The 25,479-nt window shown below is 49.6% G+C and overlaps 2 protein-coding genes across 3 annotated transcripts in view; one reads left to right on the top strand and one right to left on the bottom strand.

Annotated features, from left to right (window-relative positions):
- Positions 1 to 25,479, top strand: part of KCNJ9 (potassium inwardly rectifying channel subfamily J member 9) — a 61,489-nt gene that overhangs the window by 14,894 nt on the left and 21,116 nt on the right. Inside the window, exon 2 of the mRNA XM_024750495.1 lies at positions 23,411 to 23,518. The gene's annotated coding sequence lies outside the window, so the exon portion shown is untranslated. The remainder of the gene's footprint in view (positions 1 to 23,410; positions 23,519 to 25,479) is intronic.
- KCNJ10 (potassium inwardly rectifying channel subfamily J member 10) overlaps positions 1 to 25,479 on the bottom strand; it is a 38,698-nt gene that overhangs the window by 8,219 nt on the left and 5,000 nt on the right. The window lies entirely within an intron of this gene.

Below are 25,479 nucleotides of genomic sequence, written 5' to 3' on the forward strand. Positions count from 1 at the left end.
AGAACCAAATCATATGAGACGTGTTTGAAGGAAACGGGGAACTTTACTTGGGAGGAGAGACGATCTGAGGGATATGAAGGCTATGTGAGAATATTTGGTTTGAAGGGCTGCCATGTGAACAAAGGTTTGGATTTGTTCTTTGAGCTCCAAGGGGAACAACCAGGACCAGTGAGTTCAAACCACTGAGAAAAAGATTCCAGACTGATATGAAGAACATTGTAACAAATGTAGAAAGAGCATCTCAAAAGGTAGAGAGTACCCTGCCCCCCGTGGTGTTCAAGGACAGGTTGGATGAGCGCTTTGCAGAGATTCTAGAAAGGAGATTAAAGTTTTGGGTGGGAAGGTTAAAGATTGTTTTTAAGTTTCCAACTACATTCATAGAGGATCAAGATGCCTGCCTCCTCCCCATCTCTACCCTGCCCCTTCTACCATGACATCCAGAGATCCCACATCAAAGCCCTAGCTTTGTTTGTGCCGAAGAGAGACTCTGTATATCTGGGGAAATGGAAGCTCTTGGGGCCCAAAGAAAGTCTTGCTTATCGTTCCCAAGATAATAGTCTATGATTATATATCATTTTACAGTTTATGAAACATGTCATTTGACCCCCACACCATGAGGTAAGTAGGAGAGGCATCATTAGAAACTAAGGTTCAGAGAGATTTGCTCCAAGTAGTTTTGGAACCAGAACCCAGGTCTTCTGGCTTCTGATCCAGAGCTTTTAAATTGTAGCAACTGCTTCTGTGCATCCCAGGTTCATTCTCACAGTCTCTCGTTTTCAGGAGGTGCCTCTGTGGTCCCCTGTATAGAGGATCACAGCTGAGACAGAGAAGACAGAGCCCGGAGCTTCCAGAGCCCAGCGTTAAGGCTACAGATTCGGGGCACTGGAGATTTTGGTACTGGCTAGACCTCTTTGTTGTGATTGCCACCTCCAGCTGTGTGCCTGCTGTTGCCAGCCTTTGTATCTGCCTCCTCCAGCTATTATCTGCTGCTCCCAGCTGCTGTGCCACCTCCCAGAGCCAGGCAGCTTTGTTCTCCCCGGTAGTGAGAGTCAGCAGCAGATAAACAATCAGTCACACTCCACCCCCCGGGCCCCTGGGAAGGGAGCAGGCCAGAGTTCTGGAAATGGTTTGTTGCTGCCCCACCTGAAACACACAAACTCTCTCCTCTAGAGGGTGCTGTTTCCCCCAAAACAGTCCCAGCCAGATACCAGGGACAGTAGCTGAAGAATTCTGAAAAAAAAGCAGCCTCTGAGTGGTCAGAAGAGAAACAGACACAATCACCTTCCTTCTCCTCTAAAAATTAAACTAACGAGTCCCTAAAACAAAAGCCAGTCACACCTACAGTGATGTCCAGCAGGTTCCCTCAGCAAATAACTCTCCCTCCTTCTGCTTCCTGCCTGCAGACTGACCTAGAGCTTTCTTTACCTGAGTCATTTGTTCTCCAGAATGAATGGATTTATCAGAGCCCTTCTTGAGTACAGGACTGCTCTGCAGTACAGACACTCCTCTTGTGAGTAAAACTGATCCCCGGCTCCCCACTGCTCTGAGCGTGGCACTCAAGGCCCTTCATGATTTGGTCTCTGCCTCCTTCTTGGCTTTGGTCTTGCCACTCTTCCACACGTATCGTAGACTCCAGCTCCACAAAGCACCTCGCTGTTCATCCCTTCTACCCTTGGACCCGCTTTTGCACTGGACCCGCTCCGTGCCCACCTGATGACCTCCAGCTTATCTTTCAAAACTCACTCAAGTGTTAGTTGCCCCTTTGGAAGCCTCCCTGACCCTCGAAGAAATAGCTCATCTTCTCTACCTCCCCACCCCCAGCATGGGTTTACTAAGCATGGTTTGTACACATTCCTATTTTCAAACATCATCGTGCTTTGCAATGGTTTGTTTACCACTGTTTGCCATCTGTGAGTTCTCAATTTAAGCCCACAGACTGTGAACGTCACCTGTTTCCCCAGTACCAAGTGCAGTTTGTTAAGAAAGTCTGAGTAAAGGGATGACTGGAAGCCTGATTTAGAGAGACAGAGGCCCGAGTCAGAGCTGCAGCCTTGGTCTGCCTCACGGACTCTGCTCACGTGCAAATGTTGGCGATTTCTTTTTTCTAAGGATGGGAGAGATCAAGCCCCGAGACACTGGTCCCAGCTCCCTCTGGGTTCGCTGTCCCCTTTGCTGGAAGATGAAGGAGGAAAACAAGCCTTGTTTGGGAATAGCTGTGGGCATAGGGGCAGACTCTGTCAAATTGAGTGACCAGAAAGGAGGCTTCAGCCCCTCCGCAGGGCAGTGGTGGAGGGGGCAGGTTAGAGCTGTGCACCTTCTCCTGAAACCTGTCAGGCTGGGGTAGGGAGGGGTGGTGGGCAGGGAAGCAGCCCTGAGCAAAGAGCTTTATCTGTTCTCTCTGTGGCAAGAGCAACCTGAATGAAGAAGCTTTGGGGCACGAATCTTAAATGCATCCACCTCCACGTGTGAATGAATCCTTTCTTCTCTACCCCTGCCTCTCTTTGGTTTCCTAAATAGTTAACGGTGCCATCATCCTTTGAAAATCTGGGGATTATCTCCAACTCCCCTCCTTCCTCATCTCATCTCAATATTCATTGGATGCCACAAGCTGTGGATTTGTTACTTGTGTCTCTTCCCCTTCATTTCATTGTCTTACGTTAGGTCCTTCACACCTTTTTGCTGAATCCTCAGCCTCCTACACATCTCCTGTCTCTATTCTTTCTCTCCCCAAATCCTTCCTACGCTACTACTGGATCACTCTTCCTCAGTTACACCTCTGATCACAAATCAGTGCACATGTATCCACCACTTCACAAAGCACTTTCACATTTTATTCTCATGGAATTCCTATAAGGTATTAAGATTACAATCCTTAGTTTATGAATGAAGAAACTGAAGCTCCGAGAGACGATGTGACTTGGTAAATCGAGATCTTCGGCCTCCCAAACCTCTCTGCCTCCATACTCCACTTGTCGTTATACTGTAACTATCTCAAATCCTTCCCCAACTCAATCCCTTCTACCTTTGGGTTTAGGTTTGACAGATAATGTGTCCACTAGCTATCAAAGAGAAGCCAAACTCAGTCTGACACAGTTGCATGGTCTGCTTCTACACCTCATTCCAGCCTTATTTCCTGCCTCATCTCTCCTATGGCAAACTTCAGACAAACCAACCGTCCCCTGCGCCCTGTCGTATACACCCATGCTTTCCTGCCTTCACGTGATTGTTCACGCTCGTCTCTCTTCCCGACCTCCCTTTCTCCTTGTCTCTACATAGCCATGACATCTTTCAGAGCCCAGTTCAAATGACTCCTCTTCCAGGAAGCCTTCTCTGATCCCCACAGCCTTAAGTAAGGCCTCTCTTTTCTGAATATATGTATTATATATATATCTCCATCTATATCTCTTATGGCACATCTACTTGGTATAGCATGTGTCTTCTACTACAAAGAAGCTTACTAAAATAAGGATTCAGCCATAATATGTTTTGATGAGTCTGATATATGATTCACACAACGTATGACACATAGTAGGTGCTCAAGAAGTAGTTTATGAGTGAATAAATGAGCAGAAGGGGGATCCCAAATCACTCCAGGTGTAGGGGCCAATCTAAGAGCACTGGGAACGGACTCCATCCTCCAGGAGGACTAAGGATATGTGGAAGCTCTTGGCCTGGGTACAACAGATGGAACTTCACTCTGGTCCAGGGCCTCTCTCCCTCTGGGGCCTTCTCACTCCCCCTTCTTGTTTGTGTCTTCTCTTGATTTTTCTTATGATGCTTTCTCTTTTTCCTTGTATCCACAGAAACCCCAATAACTAATTATAGACACTAACAGATATACAAACAAACCAAATGTCCTCATCTGCAATGATGCTGCCCACCACACAGGAAGATCCATGCAGTCTCAGTTGTATTTTCATGCATTTATACAATAAACATTTACAGGGTACCAGATTCTAAACAAGACACTTGAATTATGGAGGTGAATTAGGTGTGGATTCTGGCCTTGAGGACCTTACAGTCTATTAAGGGAGACAACCACATAACAGGCAAGAAGTGATAAGTGCCATGGAATAGGGACCCATGAAGTGCTGAGGGACTTTGCAAAGGGAAAGGTGACATCTAGCTCAAGGGGGTGGGGCTGAGAAGGTAATGAAGTGTACTGATTGAGAACCTGTTAGGTGCTAGGCACTGGGCTAAGTTGTTGGGGATATTTTAATGTTAGCTCATATAATTCCTCAAACAACCCTGTAGGAATGTTATTATCCCCACTTGTTACTAGGTTGTTGTGAGTAAGTAACAACCAGGAGTTGAGTTTTTTCCTCCATACCTGACTGTCTCACTCAGGGGAGATTATATAGAGGAAGGTGGCATTGGGACTGGGCCTGAAGGATAGGCAAGATTTGGACCCTTGGAGACTGGAGTTTGGGGGTGTCAAAGAGCAGGCACCTCCAGGGAAGGGAGCAGTACAAGCAAAAGGTATAGCATTGAGTAGATTCAGGGCCAGCAGGGGATAGGAGCCAATCATTTTGGTTGAAGTGTTGGGAGCACATGAAAGACTTAACAGGACAAATCGGGAAAACAATGATGGGCTCTGATCCCACAACACCCTCCTGCCTTGTGGCCACTAGAATGAAGGGTGAGAGCCACACGGCGTGGGTGTGGAGCCCCATGCCTCCCACAGGGATCAGATGCAGGGACTTGTCCTCCTCTTCATGGTGCTCTAGCTGCATACCCTTTCACAGAGCCACTGGGTGAGTTTTCTCTTTTGAGCATGGAGTACTTCTTCCTGATGTTTGGTTCAAGGAAATGGAAGAAGAGAGAAGGAGAGCAACTATCATTTACTGAATGCCTAGTTTAAACCAGCACTTCACATTTCATCTTTGCAACAACTCTGGGGAACAGAGTTTTTATCTTCACATTTACTTATGAAACTGGGGTTCAGAGAGCCCAGGCAATGCAACATACAAGGAGCAGAGCTGAGATTAGTACCTAGTTCTGGCTGCATTACAAAGTCCTTTCCACTATAGCTTCAGGTTAATACTATATACTGAATTTGCCTTTGATGAGCAAATTCCAACTCCACAAGCAGAGAAGATGGACACCTAGCGCATGATAGGGGTCTAGCAGGAACCAGCCAGGTGTGATGAATTCACCAGCAATGACACCCAGGGCTCATCTGATGGTTAGCGGTGATACTCTTTTGTTATGATTGTTCCATCTCAGTGCTCCTCTCCTAGGTTTGCATGGCAGGTCTTTATCCTCCCCATTTCCTTCTCTTGGGCTCTGCTCCCAAGTCTCTTCTCATCTCTTCTATCATCTACACTGCCTTGCTCGTATTTCATGCTGGCCGTTACCAAAATGTGTCTCCCTGATCCTATCCTCCTTAACAGATTCTAGAGAACAAAGGAAGTGCTGGAAAGTTGTGGATAAGTGAACATAATTTTAATTTTCAAAAAGAAAAATGAAGTACATTTCACAAACTACAGACAAACAGATAAGGTATCAACCACAGGCAAGATTCTAGAATGGAACATTAAGATAGTGAATTCTTGGGCAGAGTGGGGGAAAGGTAGTTATCAGTAGGACCCAGCCTGGGGTTACTAAGAACAGGTAACATCACATCACGCTAACTTAATTTCCTTCTATGACAAGGTTACTAAATTGGCAGATCAGAGAAAGTGCATCTAAGCAAGATTTTAACAAGATCTCAAGTTAGGTCCTTGGGGATACGACAGAGAAAAATGAACAGAATGCTTCTCTAATTAGGTGACTTAAAAAATCAGGGCTTCCCTGGTGGCGCAGTGGTTGAGAGTCCGCCTGCCGATGCAGGGGACACGGGTTCGTGCCCCGGTCCGGGAGGATCCCACAGGCCGTGGAGCGGCTGGGCCCGTGAGCCATGGCCACTGAGCCTGCGCGTCCGGAGCCTGTGCTCCGCAACGGGAGAGGCCGCAACGGTGAGAGGCCCGCGTACCGCAAAAAAATAAATAAATAAAAATTAAAAAATCAGTGTTACTGGTGAGTGGATCATGATAGCCTGGAATCAGTTTTCTAGCGATGTACCACAGAGCATTATCTCTGGCCTTGCCCTAGTCGATGGTCTTAACACTAATTTTATTCAAAAATGTGGAACACATGGCCATCAGTTATGCAGATGACACAGAGCTGGGACGGACTGCAAATGAAAGGTCTGAGGCAGAATTACGATCCAAAAGGGGCCAGAGGAGTGGGCCAAATCGAGCAAAAAGGATAAACGTTGGATTACATTTGGGTCCAAAAATTACCTGAGCAAGTTCTGCGTTGGAAAGATGTGATCTCGTAAGCAGAACCATGAAAATGAAATTAGGCATTTTAGCAGAAAGTAATCCAGTGTGAGTTATCTACATGTTTTGGTTGCCAAAAAAAGCAATGCAATCTTAAGCTGCTTTAGTTGAATTAAAGTATCTAGAATAAAATAAGGATTCAGTTGATTCTGCTCTGTTGATCCCACATCTGCAGTATTGAGTCTCAAGGAGCAATCAGGACATGAGAGGATTCAGAACCAAATCATATGAGACGTGTTTGAAGGAAACGGGGAACTTTACTTGGGAGGAGAGACGATCTGAGGGATATGAAGGCTATGTGAGAATATTTGGTTTGAAGGGCTGCCATGTGAACAAAGGTTTGGATTTGTTCTTTGAGCTCCAAGGGGAACAACCAGGACCAGTGAGTTCAAACCACTGAGAAAAAGATTCCAGACTGATATGAAGAACATTGTAACAAATGTAGAAAGAGCATCTCAAAAGGTAGAGAGTACCCTGCCCCCCGTGGTGTTCAAGGACAGGTTGGATGAGCGCTTTGCAGAGATTCTAGAAAGGAGATTAAAGTTTTGGGTGGGAAGGTTAAAGATTGTTTTTAAGTTTCCAACTACATTCATAGAGGATCAAGATGCCTGCCTCCTCCCCATCTCTACCCTGCCCCTTCTACCATGACATCCAGAGATCCCACATCAAAGCCCTAGCTTTGTTTGTGCCGAAGAGAGACTCTGTATATCTGGGGAAATGGAAGCTCTTGGGGCCCAAAGAAAGTCTTGCTTATCGTTCCCAAGATAATAGTCTATGATTATATATCATTTTACAGTTTATGAAACATGTCATTTGACCCCCACACCATGAGGTAAGTAGGAGAGGCATCATTAGAAACTAAGGTTCAGAGAGATTTGCTCCAAGTAGTTTTGGAACCAGAACCCAGGTCTTCTGGCTTCTGATCCAGAGCTTTTAAATTGTAGCAACTGCTTCTGTGCATCCCAGGTTCATTCTCACAGTCTCTCGTTTTCAGGAGGTGCCTCTGTGGTCCCCTGTATAGAGGATCACAGCTGAGACAGAGAAGACAGAGCCCGGAGCTTCCAGAGCCCAGCGTTAAGGCTACAGATTCGGGGCACTGGAGATTTTGGTACTGGCTAGACCTCTTTGTTGTGATTGCCACCTCCAGCTGTGTGCCTGCTGTTGCCAGCCTTTGTATCTGCCTCCTCCAGCTATTATCTGCTGCTCCCAGCTGCTGTGCCACCTCCCAGAGCCAGGCAGCTTTGTTCTCCCCGGTAGTGAGAGTCAGCAGCAGATAAACAATCAGTCACACTCCACCCCCCGGGCCCCTGGGAAGGGAGCAGGCCAGAGTTCTGGAAATGGTTTGTTGCTGCCCCACCTGAAACACACAAACTCTCTCCTCTAGAGGGTGCTGTTTCCCCCAAAACAGTCCCAGCCAGATACCAGGGACAGTAGCTGAAGAATTCTGAAAAAAAAGCAGCCTCTGAGTGGTCAGAAGAGAAACAGACACAATCACCTTCCTTCTCCTCTAAAAATTAAACTAACGAGTCCCTAAAACAAAAGCCAGTCACACCTACAGTGATGTCCAGCAGGTTCCCTCAGCAAATAACTCTCCCTCCTTCTGCTTCCTGCCTGCAGACTGACCTAGAGCTTTCTTTACCTGAGTCATTTGTTCTCCAGAATGAATGGATTTATCAGAGCCCTTCTTGAGTACAGGACTGCTCTGCAGTACAGACACTCCTCTTGTGAGTAAAACTGATCCCCGGCTCCCCACTGCTCTGAGCGTGGCACTCAAGGCCCTTCATGATTTGGTCTCTGCCTCCTTCTTGGCTTTGGTCTTGCCACTCTTCCACACGTATCGTAGACTCCAGCTCCACAAAGCACCTCGCTGTTCATCCCTTCTACCCTTGGACCCGCTTTTGCACTGGACCCGCTCCGTGCCCACCTGATGACCTCCAGCTTATCTTTCAAAACTCACTCAAGTGTTAGTTGCCCCTTTGGAAGCCTCCCTGACCCTCGAAGAAATAGCTCATCTTCTCTACCTCCCCACCCCCAGCATGGGTTTACTAAGCATGGTTTGTACACATTCCTATTTTCAAACATCATCGTGCTTTGCAATGGTTTGTTTACCACTGTTTGCCATCTGTGAGTTCTCAATTTAAGCCCACAGACTGTGAACGTCACCTGTTTCCCCAGTACCAAGTGCAGTTTGTTAAGAAAGTCTGAGTAAAGGGATGACTGGAAGCCTGATTTAGAGAGACAGAGGCCCGAGTCAGAGCTGCAGCCTTGGTCTGCCTCACGGACTCTGCTCACGTGCAAATGTTGGCGATTTCTTTTTTCTAAGGATGGGAGAGATCAAGCCCCGAGACACTGGTCCCAGCTCCCTCTGGGTTCGCTGTCCCCTTTGCTGGAAGATGAAGGAGGAAAACAAGCCTTGTTTGGGAATAGCTGTGGGCATAGGGGCAGACTCTGTCAAATTGAGTGACCAGAAAGGAGGCTTCAGCCCCTCCGCAGGGCAGTGGTGGAGGGGGCAGGTTAGAGCTGTGCACCTTCTCCTGAAACCTGTCAGGCTGGGGTAGGGAGGGGTGGTGGGCAGGGAAGCAGCCCTGAGCAAAGAGCTTTATCTGTTCTCTCTGTGGCAAGAGCAACCTGAATGAAGAAGCTTTGGGGCACGAATCTTAAATGCATCCACCTCCACGTGTGAATGAATCCTTTCTTCTCTACCCCTGCCTCTCTTTGGTTTCCTAAATAGTTAACGGTGCCATCATCCTTTGAAAATCTGGGGATTATCTCCAACTCCCCTCCTTCCTCATCTCATCTCAATATTCATTGGATGCCACAAGCTGTGGATTTGTTACTTGTGTCTCTTCCCCTTCATTTCATTGTCTTACGTTAGGTCCTTCACACCTTTTTGCTGAATCCTCAGCCTCCTACACATCTCCTGTCTCTATTCTTTCTCTCCCCAAATCCTTCCTACGCTACTACTGGATCACTCTTCCTCAGTTACACCTCTGATCACAAATCAGTGCACATGTATCCACCACTTCACAAAGCACTTTCACATTTTATTCTCATGGAATTCCTATAAGGTATTAAGATTACAATCCTTAGTTTATGAATGAAGAAACTGAAGCTCCGAGAGACGATGTGACTTGGTAAATCGAGATCTTCGGCCTCCCAAACCTCTCTGCCTCCATACTCCACTTGTCGTTATACTGTAACTATCTCAAATCCTTCCCCAACTCAATCCCTTCTACCTTTGGGTTTAGGTTTGACAGATAATGTGTCCACTAGCTATCAAAGAGAAGCCAAACTCAGTCTGACACAGTTGCATGGTCTGCTTCTACACCTCATTCCAGCCTTATTTCCTGCCTCATCTCTCCTATGGCAAACTTCAGACAAACCAACCGTCCCCTGCGCCCTGTCGTATACACCCATGCTTTCCTGCCTTCACGTGATTGTTCACGCTCGTCTCTCTTCCCGACCTCCCTTTCTCCTTGTCTCTACATAGCCATGACATCTTTCAGAGCCCAGTTCAAATGACTCCTCTTCCAGGAAGCCTTCTCTGATCCCCACAGCCTTAAGTAAGGCCTCTCTTTTCTGAATATATGTATTATATATATATCTCCATCTATATCTCTTATGGCACATCTACTTGGTATAGCATGTGTCTTCTACTACAAAGAAGCTTACTAAAATAAGGATTCAGCCATAATATGTTTTGATGAGTCTGATATATGATTCACACAACGTATGACACATAGTAGGTGCTCAAGAAGTAGTTTATGAGTGAATAAATGAGCAGAAGGGGGATCCCAAATCACTCCAGGTGTAGGGGCCAATCTAAGAGCACTGGGAACGGACTCCATCCTCCAGGAGGACTAAGGATATGTGGAAGCTCTTGGCCTGGGTACAACAGATGGAACTTCACTCTGGTCCAGGGCCTCTCTCCCTCTGGGGCCTTCTCACTCCCCCTTCTTGTTTGTGTCTTCTCTTGATTTTTCTTATGATGCTTTCTCTTTTTCCTTGTATCCACAGAAACCCCAATAACTAATTATAGACACTAACAGATATACAAACAAACCAAATGTCCTCATCTGCAATGATGCTGCCCACCACACAGGAAGATCCATGCAGTCTCAGTTGTATTTTCATGCATTTATACAATAAACATTTACAGGGTGCCAGATTCTAAACAAGACACTTGAATTATGGAGGTGAATTAGGTGTGGATTCTGGCCTTGAGGACCTTACAGTCTATTAAGGGAGACAACCACATAACAGGCAAGAAGTGATAAGTGCCATGGAATAGGGACCCATGAAGTGCTGAGGGACTTTGCAAAGGGAAAGGTGACATCTAGCTCAAGGGGGTGGGGCTGACAAGGTAATGAAGTGTACTGATTGAGAACCTGTTAGGTGCTAGGCACTGGGCTAAGTTGTTGGGGATATTTTAATGTTAGCTCATATAATTCCTCAAACAACCCTGTAGGAATGTTATTATCCCCACTTGTTACTAGGTTGTTGTGAGTAAGTAACAACCAGGAGTTGAGTTTTTTCCTCCATACCTGACTGTCTCACTCAGGGGAGATTATATAGAGGAAGGTGGCATTGGGACTGGGCCTGAAGGATAGGCAAGATTTGGACCCTTGGAGACTGGAGTTTGGGGGTGTCAAAGAGCAGGCACCTCCAGGGAAGGGAGCAGTACAAGCAAAAGGTATAGCATTGAGTAGATTCAGGGCCAGCAGGGGATAGGAGCCAATCATTTTGGTTGAAGTGTTGGGAGCACATGAAAGACTTAACAGGACAAATCGGGAAAACAATGATGGGCTCTGATCCCACAACACCCTCCTGCCTTGTGGCCACTAGAATGAAGGGTGAGAGCCACACGGCGTGGGTGTGGAGCCCCATGCCTCCCACAGGGATCAGATGCAGGGACTTGTCCTCCTCTTCATGGTGCTCTAGCTGCATACCCTTTCACAGAGCCACTGGGTGAGTTTTCTCTTTTGACCATGGAGTACTTCTTCCTGATGTTTGGTTCAAGGAAATGGAAGAAGAGAGAAGGAGAGCAACTATCATTTACTGAATGCCTAGTTTAAACCAGCACTTCACATTTCATCTTTGCAACAACTCTGGGGAACAGAGTTTTTATCTCCACATTTACTTATGAAACTGGGGTTCAGAGAGCCCAGGCAATGCAACATACAAGGAGCAGAGCTGAGATTAGTACCTAGTTCTGGCTGCATTACAAAGTCCTTTCCACTATAGCTTCAGGTTAATACTATATACTGAATTTGCCTTTGATGAGCAAATTCCAACTCCACAAGCAGAGAAGATGGACACCTAGCGCATGATAGGGGTCTAGCAGGAACCAGCCAGGTGTGATGAATTCACCAGCAATGACACCCAGGGCTCATCTGATGGTTAGCGGTGATACTCTTTTGTTATGATTGTTCCATCTCAGTGCTCCTCTCCTAGGTTTGCATGGCAGGTCTTTATCCTCCCCATTTCCTTCTCTTGGGCTCTGCTCCCAAGTCTCTTCTCATCTCTTCTATCATCTACACTGCCTTGCTCGTATTTCATGCTGGCCGTTACCAAAATGTGTCTCCCTGATCCTATCCTCCTTTTCACTGTCCTCTTTGTCTTTTCACTCCCTGCACATCTGTCTGGATCATCCCTTCTTCCCCTAAGAGTTTCTTCAGCCTCCTAGAAATCTGATTTTGGAAGATGGTGATACGGAAGAATACTATGCTATCCATCAAATCGCAGCTCTGACCCTCAAATTCTGCGTCACGCTGTATCTCCACCCATAACCCGAAGCCTAGGTGCCCACATTAGTAAAGGCATTCTAAGCCCTACAACCTTCTATTCTCCCTGCTTCTTCCCTCCAGAAAAGAGCTTCTTCATTTAGGGGTTTGGAAACAGGATCAGAAAGGGAGACAGTTTCTAGGAAGACAGGAGGTGTTCCCACTATAGCTATGAACTAATCCGATTACTTTAGGTTTGAAGGTACAGGAATACCTGAACCAGTCACTGGGGGGTAGAGGTAGAAATAGAAAGTGGTAGTACCAGCTCATTCTCTGTCCCAGTAACTTCCTGTCATGCTCAAGTGCTACGTTTTGAGAGAGCCCTGCGCACAGAGGGGTTGTGGGCACGACCAGCCCCTGGGCCTGAGGCTGGGCTGGTCTCTCAGCCCACACTCATCTTAGACAGCTGAGCTAAGTACATGTCCAAGCCTAGCATCCTGGAGATAGAACTAAGAAGGCAGCATTACCTGGTGGAAAGTGGGCTCGACTGGGAAGCAAGAGACTTAGGTGCCAGCCTCAACTCTGCCTCTGACTAAAAGTGACCTTGGGTAGGTGTCTAAACCTCTTCAGCCATTATATCTTTAATTGTGGAAAAAGTGCATTGGATTAGCTCCATACTTCTCAAAGTAGTGTGCCAGGAAGTGCTCAGAACCACAGGATTAAATTTAATGTATTTTCCTGAGCTATCAATTTTACTCAAGGGTTTTGAGGGAAAATCTTATTTTAATATTAATCAAATGATGTCTGATAGAGTAGAATGAAAAATTTACATAATTTAAAAGACAAAACAGATTTCAAGGATGTCCAGTGTGTGGGAGCTTATGGCCCATCCCTGTGTCTTCTGGGGTAAAATTCCCTCTGCCCTTCACAACCTGTTTCTGGGTCAGGTTGGGAGGCTCTGTGCTTGAGGGTTTTCAAGGTCATTTCCTGTTTTAAATGTCCACATGCAGCCTGTGTCCCTCCCAATACAGATTCGTCTCATCCCTCCCACTGGCCTTGGTGGAGACAGGAGACTGCTACTCAGCCCCCTCTCACCAACCATATTATCTCTGTTTTGGATACCAACTCCAACTTGAATAGTGGCCTTGGAGGCCTCCAGGAGGAGATCAGCTGCACTGGGGACTGAAAAGGAGCATTTCTGGGCTTTCAAGTGTTCTTAATGAGAGAGGGGGGAAGAGAGGAGAAAGGAGACGGGTGTCAAGGAAGGCCTGGAAGAAAAGCACTGCGGGATTATGTAAGCCCTCAAGGTTGGGAGAAGAATGGAGTCGGGTTTGGGGTTCTTTTTAAACTTGATGGCTTTGTTCATTAATCTCCCTTCTGTCCTGCCCCAAAGAAAACAAACAAATAGAAACAGAGCCAGATGCACACAAATCTTGAGGTGGGGAAAAAAAGGGCCGTGTGTGTGTCGGGGGGCCCTGCCTTGCCAGCTGAGTCACTGCTGCCTCTGCCTCTCACCCTCCAGTCTCCTTCCCCTTCCCTCCCATCCTCTAGCCTCGGCCTGACACAAGGCCCTGGCCCAAGGAAGAATAGGCTTTTCTTCCCTTGTGTCAACGTTTGGAAAGTTCTCATAGACTGATCAAAAGAAAGGATAAAAGCCTTCAAAGCGTTTCCTGGGAGCCTGTGACCTCCATCTGGCCCTTCTGACCCCCCTGTGTGTTTTCCGGTCAAGAGAGGGAAGAACACAGAGATGGGGCCATGTCAGATGTTTGCCTCTGTCCGGACACCACCCGTCCTGTCAGTGTGGGCTGATTGGGACCACTGCCCCTTCTTCCGCCCCAATCCCCAGGCAGTGCCTCTGTGCCCTATGAGAAGGGAACAGTGTTCCTGCAGAGAACTGCCCAGAGTGGGGTACCTCAGGGACCCCCCGTTCCCCAGCTGGAGAGGGAGGATGACTTCCTGGCACATGCAGCCCATGGGGACTGCCTCTTTGATGCACCTGCCTCCTCACCCTCCAGCCCCCCCACACCCCCAGCACGCTCCCTCTCTGAGTCACCACAGCGGCCACAGCGCCTGCGCCTACCCATTGTGTAGGGCTGCAAGGCTGCACATCCTGGTCCTGTCTGAGAAGCTTGGCACTGTGCAGAGTTCAGCTGAGGACAAAGGATGCACCACTGCCTCCTCAGCCCCAGCTCCAGCCATCCCAAGAGCCTGCAGGCCTGGCCCCATCTGGGTCCTCACCCTAGAGGAACATCTCAGAGACATTAACCCATCCCTCCTCACCTTGACCGAACAGCCAGAAAAATCAGTCCAGGTGCTAAGACATGGCTGGAAGTGATGGCATTAGTACAAATAACTTCTGTTGTCATTGTTATTCTACTGTTATCAGTAAGACCTGCGACACTGAAAGGGTTCCCAAGCATACTGGGGGAGATTTCAGAGGGGCTGGGCTGGCGATGACCAAGGGGTCTGTTGAAGACCTCTTATTCGTGTGTCAGTCTGCTCTGACTATTTAATCAGTCACCACCTGGCCTAGGCTCCTGGATTCTCCATAGGGGAGAACCCAACTGATCCCCAAAGATACTGGTTGAGAGGATCACCCTAGTTGAGAGGTTAGAAGTATTCTTCCAGACAGAGCCCCCTAGGGAGAGTTCACCCCCATGCCCAGCTGGACTTAGTGGAGAGGGTGCTGGCAAGACTACAGATGGCTGGAGAGGAGCGGAGGAGATGAGAGGGACTCCTGCAAACTTCAAGCCTCACCCATCCTCAGCCTGGTGCTGAAGATTACCTCCCCGCCACCAGGGGGCAGGGCTCCCCAGCCCCATGGGACTGCCCTTGCCCTGGCGACTTGCCTTCTTCCTGTCCTCTCCTGCCCACCGACCCCAGCCCACCCCCTCTTACTGTTAGGTTGAACCATATGAAATTACCAGTTTTAAAGAATGGGTCCCATGTCAGCAATATCAAGTGGTCCAATTTACCAATATTTGATACCAATAAAAATAACAGCATCAGCCTCCTTCAGACTACCAGGCTCTGCGTGATATGAAGCACATTAGATGCAATTCCGCTTGATCCGCACAGCCAGCTGGTGGCAGTTAGAGCCGCAAGAATCTCTCTCCAAGGTCACAGCTAACCTTCCAATCGTCAAAGCCAAGGGCGTTTTCTCAGTCCTCGACCCCAGCAGTCTCTCTGCGTCATGTGAGACTGATGGCCAGCCTGTCCGTTCTGGACACTCTGTCCTTCGGTTCTTATTGAGATGTGGTGGGGATCCACTGATTTTGGAGACCCTGATTAGCTCATTAGTGGCCCTGCCACTTCTAGGCTTTGGGATTTGGAGCAAATCACTTAAACTCTTTGAGTTTCCTTCTCCTTTACCTGCAAAAAAAGAAGGGGCCTAATGATATCTACCTCACCAGAGTGTTGGGAGAATTAGACAAGTGCAAAGACATACCAAGAGCACTCGGTGGGGTCAGCACTAACAGGGTACAGAGTCTCATCATCACTCTCTCGCATGGTCCTCCAGGCTCTCTCCTCCCGGTCTCTTTAGGTTTGGTCCATCTCTCTTGCTGTGGTCTCTCGCGGGCCCTGAATTGTTGGTGTTTCTCAGGGATCCCCCTTGGCATCTCTAACCACTCTGCTCTCCCTTCCTCGGCTGTTTCAACCACTCCCACAGATTCCCCTCACCTCTGCCCTGTACAACCAACACTTACCGGCTCCCTCTAACTGGAGAGTCTAGTTTTAATGTGTTCAGACTGATATCCTCTCTACTCAGAAGGGAGTCTCTCCTGTGCTTCCCCTCTTGTTCCCAGCATCACCATCCATTCAGTGCCCAGGCTGGAAACCTTAGAGTTGCCCTCGGTTTCTCTCTTGCCGCTCATCCAGCGGGTCACTGGGTCTTATCAATTCTGCCTTTGTGGGCTTCTCTCCAACTCCTTTGAGGCTGCCCTAGTTCTCTTTCACCTGAAGTGCTGCAATGATCTCCTGTCTTCCCACCCCCAGCCTCGCCTCCCTCACCTCCACCCCCTCAGCTGCCACAGTGCCTTTCAACAACACAGTTACATCCCATCGCTCTGGCTTTCAATCCTTCAAGGAGTTCCACAGCTTCTGTAGTAAAACCCAAACTTCTAGACATGGCATTCAGAACCCTTCACCATCTGATGCCACCTTGATTTCCAAAGCCTCTCCTTTTGGTACTTTTCCCTATGGACCCCATCTTCTAGCCATATAGAATTGCCACTGGCTCTTCAAACGCAGTCTGCACCCCACTTGCACGGCCCCATGCTTTTACCAAGCAGGTCTCTCTGCCTAAAATGCCCTCATTACTCTCTCTACGTTCCTGGGACATTTTGCCGCATCATCAATATAGCACGCCTCTGTCCTTGAGAGATGGTGAGCTCCTTGAAGGCAGAGACTACACCTTAGTTCTCTTTTCAAGCTGGTGCCTTTGAATTTAACCTAATTGATTAGTATAGAGGAAAGACTTAGACATGAAATCCCTGGTCTGATTCCAGGCTAGGGATGCCAACCAACTGCGTCTGGGCCGTCATTTACCCCACCTCCTGCCCTTAACAGATATCACTAATTCATCACAGTACTTTTTTCCTCACTGAACCTCAGAATCTTTCCCAGCATGGTGATACAGAGAGCCATTTTCAATCCAATGCAGTTAGCCTTACAAATGAAACCTATTTGTTATCCTGGCAGGTCTGGGTCACAGCCAAAGTTCCCTATCTATCCTTCTTTCCCACTATTTGCCATCCAGATCTGTGCCATCTACTTGCTATGGGAACTTCAGTCAATCTCTTCATCTCTCTAGGGCTCAGTTTCCTCACCTAAGGAGGCAATAAAACCTTCCATTGTTTGGTTGGGATTACAGGAGATAAAAGTATGTGAAATCTGTAAGGCCTGTATGCAAATATATTATTATTAGCCTACTTTGCAGATGAAAGAAAAATATCTAGCAAATTAGAGAAACTAAGGCTCCGAGAGGTAAAGTAACTTGCTGATGTTTATTTAATGGCAAAGCCGGACCCTCTGTCTCCAAGTCCCATGGACCTTCACTCATGCTGCCTCTCCACACCCACGTGGGCTTGGTGATGCTCCAGCTACCTCCTGCCTTATTTGTCCTTTCTCCAGGGTAACAGCGATTCATGCGGTAGGACTTACTACAGCCCTGGAATTGGAGGAGGCTTCCAGCCCACCTCCTTCATCCTACCTCCCTATAATTCCATCATAATTCCCAAGGTAAAGCTCCCTCCAAAACCCATTCAACCTGCCAAGAGGTAGGAAAGGTGTTTAGTGAGGGATGACACATAGAACTCAGTTCCTACATCATGCTTTTTGGTCCCCTGCCCTCCTGCTTCCCCTTGGTGGCTCCAGCCAGCTGGCAGGCTGCTCAAAGCCCAGGATGAGGGGTAAAACACGGAGAGGTTTGGGATCGTAACTCTGAAAAGAGAGGGCATTGGAGTTCAGTTAAGTTCCTTCTTCCCCTGAAATTGTTTCCCTCTCATAGGGGGCAAATGAAAGTACCAGGCTCTACTAAAATCTGTAAGGACTGCAAAGTGTGGCCAGGGGGAAGTCAGGCTTGGGACTGGAGAGAAACAAGAACTGAGTGTTCTCCTGGTGTGCAGCCTGCAGATGTGCAGGAAGTTGTCGAGAAAGGCGTGCTGACCCTTGTTGTTGGCCAGGGGATGAGTGAGGCCTCAAAGGTACCCTCATCAACTGTGGAGTACCTCAGGAAACAAGGCATTGATGTGCGGATCCTCCAGACAGAGCAGGCACTGAAGGAGGATAATGCTTTGGTTACCCAAGGCATCAGGGGGGGAGGGGTCTTCCACTCCACCTGCTGATGGAGCCTTAAGAGAATAACTCACTAAGAAATGATTAAAAAAAAAAAATTTTTTTTTAATTTTTTAAGGAGCCCAGGATGGCCAGGCCCCCAGAAGATAAGGTTTTTGGGGTGGAGGCCAGGGAGCCACTGAGCTGTCACCAGATCTGCCACCAGAATCTGAGAAACCAGAGAGAGGCCAACCTGATGGGACCGGTTCCTTAGGGTCCTGGAACCAGTAGGGCTCCCCACCTGAGAGAAGAGAGGGAGGCTGACCTACCTCCCGGCTGAAGCACCCTTCTCTATACCTTTTCTCGTCTGTGATCTTAGAAGCTGTGTGGCTCTGATGAGCAAGGCCTTGGACCTAGTCGGTGGAGGGTCCGAGAGGCAGTGTAGGCGGCGGGGAGGCAGGAGAGTTACCCCCTCCTGTCAATGATTCTCCTGTCAATCAGGAGAATCACTTCTGAACTGCTTCCTAGCCTGTGTTTTGTTCATCTTTGTGACCTCCTCAGTGCCTAGTATAGAGCTTTGTCTAAGTATTTCTTGGCTTAAAAGAGCCCATAGTATTGATATTGTACATTTCTTTACCCTCCCTCAGGCTCCCTTTTTGGTATTTGACCTGCTTCATCCTTGGGAAGTCCTTCCTCCGAGCTTCCCATTAAAGCGTCAACCTTCAGACAGCTGCGCGCAGTGACTCGGTCTCTCCATCCGCCTTTACTCCAGGCTGAAGAGCTGTCTTCTCTCTAGTTTCCCTCAGTTCTCACTCCACACTGCCCTCAGCCCACTGCCATCAACACTCTCGTGTCTCTCTCTCATGAGGGGCCAGGTGGGGGAGGGCCCACAGTGGGTACTCAGTGCTTAGCACAGAGCCTCAATGCCAGAAACCCAGAGCCTTCTGCAGGGGGCAGATCCCTCTTTCATCGTGGGAAAGGAGAGAGGCGGAAAACTCCAGACCTGGACCCCAAACTGGTCCAGAGTCGGGCAACTATGGATAGAGCTTCTCCTTCTCCCTGGACCGACCAGGTCCTCCTGGGAAGCCCAGTGCTTCCTGGTGCCCACGTGACCAAAGACAAGAGGACTGAGCTTGGGAGAAAGAAAAGTAGGAAAAGAAAGATGGAGGGCAAGTGGAAGGATCCCAACTCGCAAGCCCCTAGAATGACAGGTGGGACAGAGTATGTAATAAGCTGGCCTCTCCAGCATCAGCATTCTTGGTCCTCCACCCACCCCTCACACACAGCCTCTGCCCGCCAGCTACACTAAGCTTCTCCCAGTGCTTGAACGGGCCATGCCTTCTCTTACCAACAGTTCTTGGCAAACAATGGGGCCTCTTCCGTGAAGCACTCTTCCCCTCCCCACTCCACTTGGTCAATCTCTACCCTTCCTTCAAGCCTCGCCTTAGATGTCACTTTCTCTGAGAAGCCCTTCCAGACGCCCACAGCCCCAGTGTGAGCTGCTGCCCCTCTGTGTCCCCACGTGCTACGGACTTCCCCACCTCAGCCCTTGTGCTGGGTTTCCGCGTACCGCGTCATCCTATCCTCCCTGAGAGGTGGGTAATGCCATTGCCTTCATGTGAATGTGTGGAAACCAGACTCAGAAAGGTTAGCTGACTTGTCCAGAAGGACCACTAGTAAGGAAGAGGTGACTGCAAGTTGAACCCAGGCCCACTTAAACTGCACTTTTCATCTGGCCACCATATCATCATGGCATGTCGGCGCTGGAAGGCCCGCATGGTCATCCTGTTCAACCCCTTCATTTCACTGAAGAGGAAGCCAAGGTTTAGAAAAGTTGAGTAACTTTTCCACAATCACACAGCCGGCTTATAGCACCAGAATCAGAGCAATAATCCTGACTTTCTTCTTCATCCCAAAGCTCTCTCTTCCTACCAGATCTTTTCTTAACCCTGGGGTCCTGAAGGGCCAACCTGGGAGCATTATCCACTGAGCTCTTCCCCTCCAACCAAAGCCCCAGCCTAGGGGTGTCCAGTGTGCACCTCCCATCAGCAGGCCTCAGGAATCTCCTTGCCCCACAGCAGCTGGCCCAGAAATATGACAACAAGAAGAGCTAGAAGAAACAGCAGATAGCGGGCCCATTGGGAAGGGGCAGATTCAATGATGTTCTCTGCTAGGGGCTGTGGAAATGATCAAGGGAGTTATCTGAGACAGCTGGAAGTCCATGGCCCACAGGGGCCCTGAGCCCCTTTGGAAATGTCTCCTAGGCCACCCAACCTCTGTTCAGTAGGCGGCTAAGCTGGGCCTCTCTTTCTCATCAGGGGGAGTGAGTCTTCTACCTCTTCCCATCCTTCCCCTTTGCCTGCTAATCCCTTATACCCAGGAAATGCTTCCTGCTAAGTCAAAATTTACTTGCTGCTGCCTAAGGAATCTGTTCTTATTTTCACCCTTGGTGGAGATGGAGCCCCATAGGCACCCTGTGCTTCTGATACATATTCAGGGAATTGAACCTTCCCCGACAGGGGTCCTCGCCACTCCCTTTCCTTCTCAGGTTCCACATTTGAAGAGCAACCTCTGACCCTCACACAGAGAAGCCTGGCGTGGGGGGGTGGGGGGTCTACTGTCACCCTGGGAGGGAATCTCTCTGCCCTTCCCCAACTTGCCACTTATTCCTTATCCACATTTCTCCTTTGACTAGAAGGATGGGGGCAGGGGTGGCCCAACGACACTGACTAGATGCAGAACTAGATTCAGAGGTGGCTGTCTCACTGTCCCCCCCAGCCCCCCACCCCGAGCCTGAGTGCAGCTGGAGGGGCTGAAACTGTCCTTTGGCCAGGGCTCCTTCTCCAACAGGGGACATTTGGAAGGGCACTTGGAGTCAGAAGAATACACCAGAGAATAAGGGCTGGGAGAGGAGTGTTCCTGCATGGAGGAAGACAGATGGGTAACGCTTCAGCAGAATCTGGCAGCCAGCGGGGGAGCACGCTAGGTGAGCATTGGGGTTAAGGCATAGAAGGGCCCTGCAGGGGTCTTTGCAATTCTGATGTAAGGGAAACGTCGTGGAGATGGGCATTCGATAACATTTGCAGATGAGCAAACCAATATCAGCTTAGTTCTCCATCTAATGGGGTTTCTGCAACTGTGACCCCATCAACCGTCCCAGGTCCCAGCACACCATCATGCAAGCAGCCCTCAAATCCTCGGGGTCCTGGTCCTGGTAAGCCCTCCATCTCTTCCCTTTTTTTTTTAAAATCTTTTATTATTATCCCTTCCCTTTTTAGGGTACCTGCTCCAGGCTTCCAGAAGATGCCCCAGACCAGAATAGTAGGAGAGGCATAGACATGCCCTATAGATCCTTATACAGACATAGGATATTAACAGGGAAGGTCAGAGCCAGGTGTGGTGAAGAACTTATAATCAACAGAGATCTCAAACTCCAAACCCTGGCCAAGAAGGCCAGGGGGCTCCTCTCTCCAGTGATCCATCAGCAGTGGGAATGGGGCCCATGGGAATGTAGGAAATGAAAGGAGGTAGGCTCACCCTGCCTAGAGGCAGTCAAGGGTCAAGGTGAACTTTTGAGTTTCTTTCTGGACGCAGAATCCTGTTTAAGGTCCCTGTACCCATTGTTCTCCCCCACTCCAACCCCAACATGCCCCCACTCTTCCCAAAGAAGGTGGGCAAAAGATAACTCTGTGAAAATTCCACATGGGTTGGGTCATCTGAGTGAAGCCAAGAGGCATAGTGACCCCTCCCCGGCAAAATACAACCCAGAAAAACACCCAGCAGCAAGAGACTTCCATTCGAGAATGGAGTCCCAGTCTTGCCACCTGGATATGTCATGTCACCTGTCAGAGCCCTACTATAAAACGGGGAAATGATAACGAGGCCATCTACCTCACAGGGTGGTGAGAGGCCGTGACCCTGAGTGCACTGGGCAGATGCAAGGGCTGGTGGCCCTGGGCCGGTGCTGGGGCAGGCTGGGGTTGGTCATTCCCGCATCACTCCATTCAGTGTGTTTGGCTCCGCTCTGGGGCGGGGGGCCTGGCTCACAAAACCTATGCTGGGTCTGGGCACATCCGCTCCGGCGTGCGTCCGGGAGCCGTGTGTGGGGCCGCATGCATGAGCGTGTGCCTGTGTGTCTCTGCATATATGAGCCTCGTGGTGGGAGGAGGAGGAGAGGCGGGAAGGCACGGGCCGCGGCGGCCGGGCATGTGGAACCGAGGAGTGGGCAGGCTGAGTGCCCCTTCCCCTTGGCCGGCCTCGCGGAACCTGCATTCCAAGTCCATCCACAGACTGCCCCACCCCCGCCCCCTGTAAGTCGGGGCCTCTCCCGGCCTTGGGCCCATCTCCCCAGCCTGCCCGGGGAGGAAGGGGGGGAGGGGTCGCCTCCTGCCCATCCCCCCTGGCTCTGGCCCCCACTCCCCCAAGCTCGCTGGGCCCTCCGGACACTGGGGCGGGTGGGGGTGGGAGCGGGGGGAGGCTCTGAAAGCAGGTGACTGTTTGGGGGAACTCGGGGACAGAGCCCCCATTGTGCCCGCCCCGGAGGCGCCTCAATGGAGCTCTGGGGCACAAAGGGGCTTTGACAATGGGCAGGACATTAGTATGCAGAGCCAGCCCCTCGGCCCTCTCCCTGTCCCACAGCCCAGGGGCGGGGGCTGGGGGGGATGCTGGCCTCGCGGGTGGAGGCAGGGGGTGGGGCAAGGCTGAGACTGAAGAGATCTCAGCCCCCGGGGGCTCCCCTGGGGACACTGCCCAGGAGACAGGGGAGGGAGACTAGACCAGGGCCCCCAAACCTGCCACGAGCCAAAAAGGGCTTTCCAAATGGAAAAAACCAGGGGGACTGGGCGGGATGGGGGAGGAGGGGCTGTGGGAGGCCAGGCCCCTTCCTCCCAACTGGACTCTGGAAAGAAGCACGTGCGCAGCCTGACCCCACCCACTTTGGGCCTCAGTTTTCCCATCTATTCTAGGGAACTGTGTGGGTGGCAGAGGAAAAACTGAGCAATAGACAGCAAGGTCTCAAACCTAAGCCCGCCCCGACTCCTCAGGCTCGGGGGCTGCTGGTGGGATCTGACCCTCCAGAATGCTTCTGCTCAGGGTGTGTGCTTGGGGTTTGGGGTATTTAGGCTTCTGACAAGGTGGTGCCTGCAGCCCAGCTCAGGGGGGTTTGGCTGACAGGCCAAAGAGCCAGGGCTGGCTCCTCCCACCCTTGCCCCTGGTGTGTTCGTCTGTCTCCCCATCTGCCTCATCCCCACCCCCACTGGCACCCTTCCCAAGGTGCATGCACTGCCCGTGGCACCACAGCACAAAGGGCAGGGTCAGGAGCCACCGGGAAAGGGACCCAGAGCCTGGAGTGCTGGGAGACTGAGAGGAGGGAATGATCCAGGAGGGGGCTGCAGGCAGTGAGCAGGAAAGAGACACCCCAGGAGAAGCAGTGTTGCCCGATCACAGATCACAGACTTCCTCTGCCCTGGGCCAGGAACCCTTAGGAGAGAGGGCTGGGGCCACTTTACAGAACTGCTCCCCACAAGGCAAGATGGAAAAACCTTCTGGGCTTAGGAATGCCTTCTCCTGACTTGCTTTCTCCTTTTTCAGTTGCTGTTGAGGTCAGGAAGTCCCTCCCTGCTACCCGCCCTCAACTCAAGGCTTCCTGCTCTACTGCTATTGGCCCTGGATGGCACACTTGGGATTGCTGGGGGAAAGGTAAGTTCTGCTCCCCTCCTCTCAGGACCTTGGGTTTTTTTTCCCCACTGAAAAAGTCTGGTGGGGAAAGTGTAGGGCTAAGAGTTAGAACTCCTGGGTTCAGGGCCCAACAACCCTGTTAACTTTTCCTGGGACCTCACACAAGTCACTTTTCCTCTCTGGTTCAAGAAGCCCACACCTGCAATTTGGGAAAGGTCACTTCTGCATCGCACTGCCTCCTGGGCCCATGGGCAGTGGATTCAGGGGCAAGGCTCTGGTATTTAATAAGAGCTCATATTATTTAGCACTATGCTAGGCCCTTTTCTAGCGTTACATCATCTAATTCTCAACAATTCTAAAAAGGAGGCACTTTTTAAAAGCTCCATTTTATAGACGAGACAACTGAAGCACAGAGATGTTAATAATCTGCCCAAAGTCACACAGCTAGTGAGTGGTAGAACTGAGATTCAGGCTCCAGTAGGTAGTCTGTCCCCAGGACCCACATGATTAACCACTACCCCATACTGCCTCCCTAGTGAAAACATTCAAAAGACCATGGGCAGCTAAGGGAGATCAACCAGGATGTTCAAATCACCTGGGGCTTTTCCAAACTGTTTTCTGACGTTCCTCTGGACTAGTAATTCTCAAAGTGTGGTCCAGGGACCCTGGGGGGGTCCTGAGACCCTTTCAGAGGCTCTATGAGGTCAAGCCTATCTTCATAATAATACTAATATGTTATTTGCTTCTTTTCACTTTCATTCTCTCATGAGTGTTCAATGGAGTTTTCCAGAAGCTACATTGCAATATGATGTTATAACATATTGAATGCAGAAGCAGATATGAAACACCAACTGTCTTCTATTAAGCCAGATATTGAAAAGATTTGTGAAAATGTGAGACAATGCCACTTACTAGACTTTTGTTTGTCTGTTTCTAAATATAGCTATTTTTTCATTAAAGATATGTCATCTAGGGCTTCCCTGGTGGCGCAGTGGTTGAGAGTCCGCCTGCTGGTGCAGGGGACACGGGCTCGTGCCCCGGTCCGGGAGGATCCCACATGCTGCGGAGCGGCTGGGCCCGTGAGCCATGGCCGCTGAGCCTGCACGTCCAGAGCCTGTGCTCCACAACAGGAGAGGCCACAACAGTGAGAGGCCCGCATACCACAAAAAAAAAAAAAAGTCATCTAAATTGACATGCAAAAGGGGTTTATTGCTGTTATTTTTAAATGAATGAATGCATATTTTAAGTTTCCTCTCATTTCTAACCTATCAATGTAATCCACATGAACAAAAGCGCTTTGCAGTCTTCAATAATTTTTAAGATGTGAAGGGGTCCTGAGACTAAAATGTTTGAGAACCACTGCCCTAGACTCAGACATCCTCACCCTTTCCTCTTGCCATTGCCCATGTCTTTTTTATAGAGGGTCAACCAGGGAGATTTAGATGTGGGGAGACGGTGTGTGCCCGGGTCTTGTGGTTGGGAAAAGGATGGGGGTGGAGCTGAGGATATATCGCTAAAAGGTCAGGCCTAACCCGACTTGAGAGCTATGCCCACATGTCTCCCAGCTTGCAGGCTCCCACCCAGAGGTATGCTGCAGACAACTGGGCTGTCCCAGACTGGACTCTGGCCTCTGCCCCTTTCCCACTCCAGACGCCCACTGACAAGCCCAGCATCAGGCAGGAGCAGACCTCCCTGGCGAGGAGAGAAAGGTTCTGTGGATACCCACGTGGATTTTTGTGTTTGGGCCAGCAGCGTTTAATCTGCTGCTTATAATCTGAGGGTAAAACTGTCTCCACAGGATGGGGAGTTTAGTAGGAGAGGAGTTTCTCTGGAGGTTCCCTAGAGAGTTGGATAATAGAGTCTTACATATACCCTAGTCTAGGACACTCCTAAACCTCTGAAGTCAGGGTCCTCCCCCAGAATTAGCAACCAGAAAGGTTTCCTACCTAGAGTCAAGCTGGTCAGTAGACAGTCTGTGCCCT

Source organism: Neophocaena asiaeorientalis, unplaced genomic scaffold (genome assembly GCF_003031525.2).
Source record: "Neophocaena asiaeorientalis asiaeorientalis breed wild unplaced genomic scaffold, Neophocaena_asiaeorientalis_V1.1 scaffold315, whole genome shotgun sequence".
NCBI classification, from domain to species: domain Eukaryota; kingdom Metazoa; phylum Chordata; class Mammalia; order Artiodactyla; family Phocoenidae; genus Neophocaena; species Neophocaena asiaeorientalis.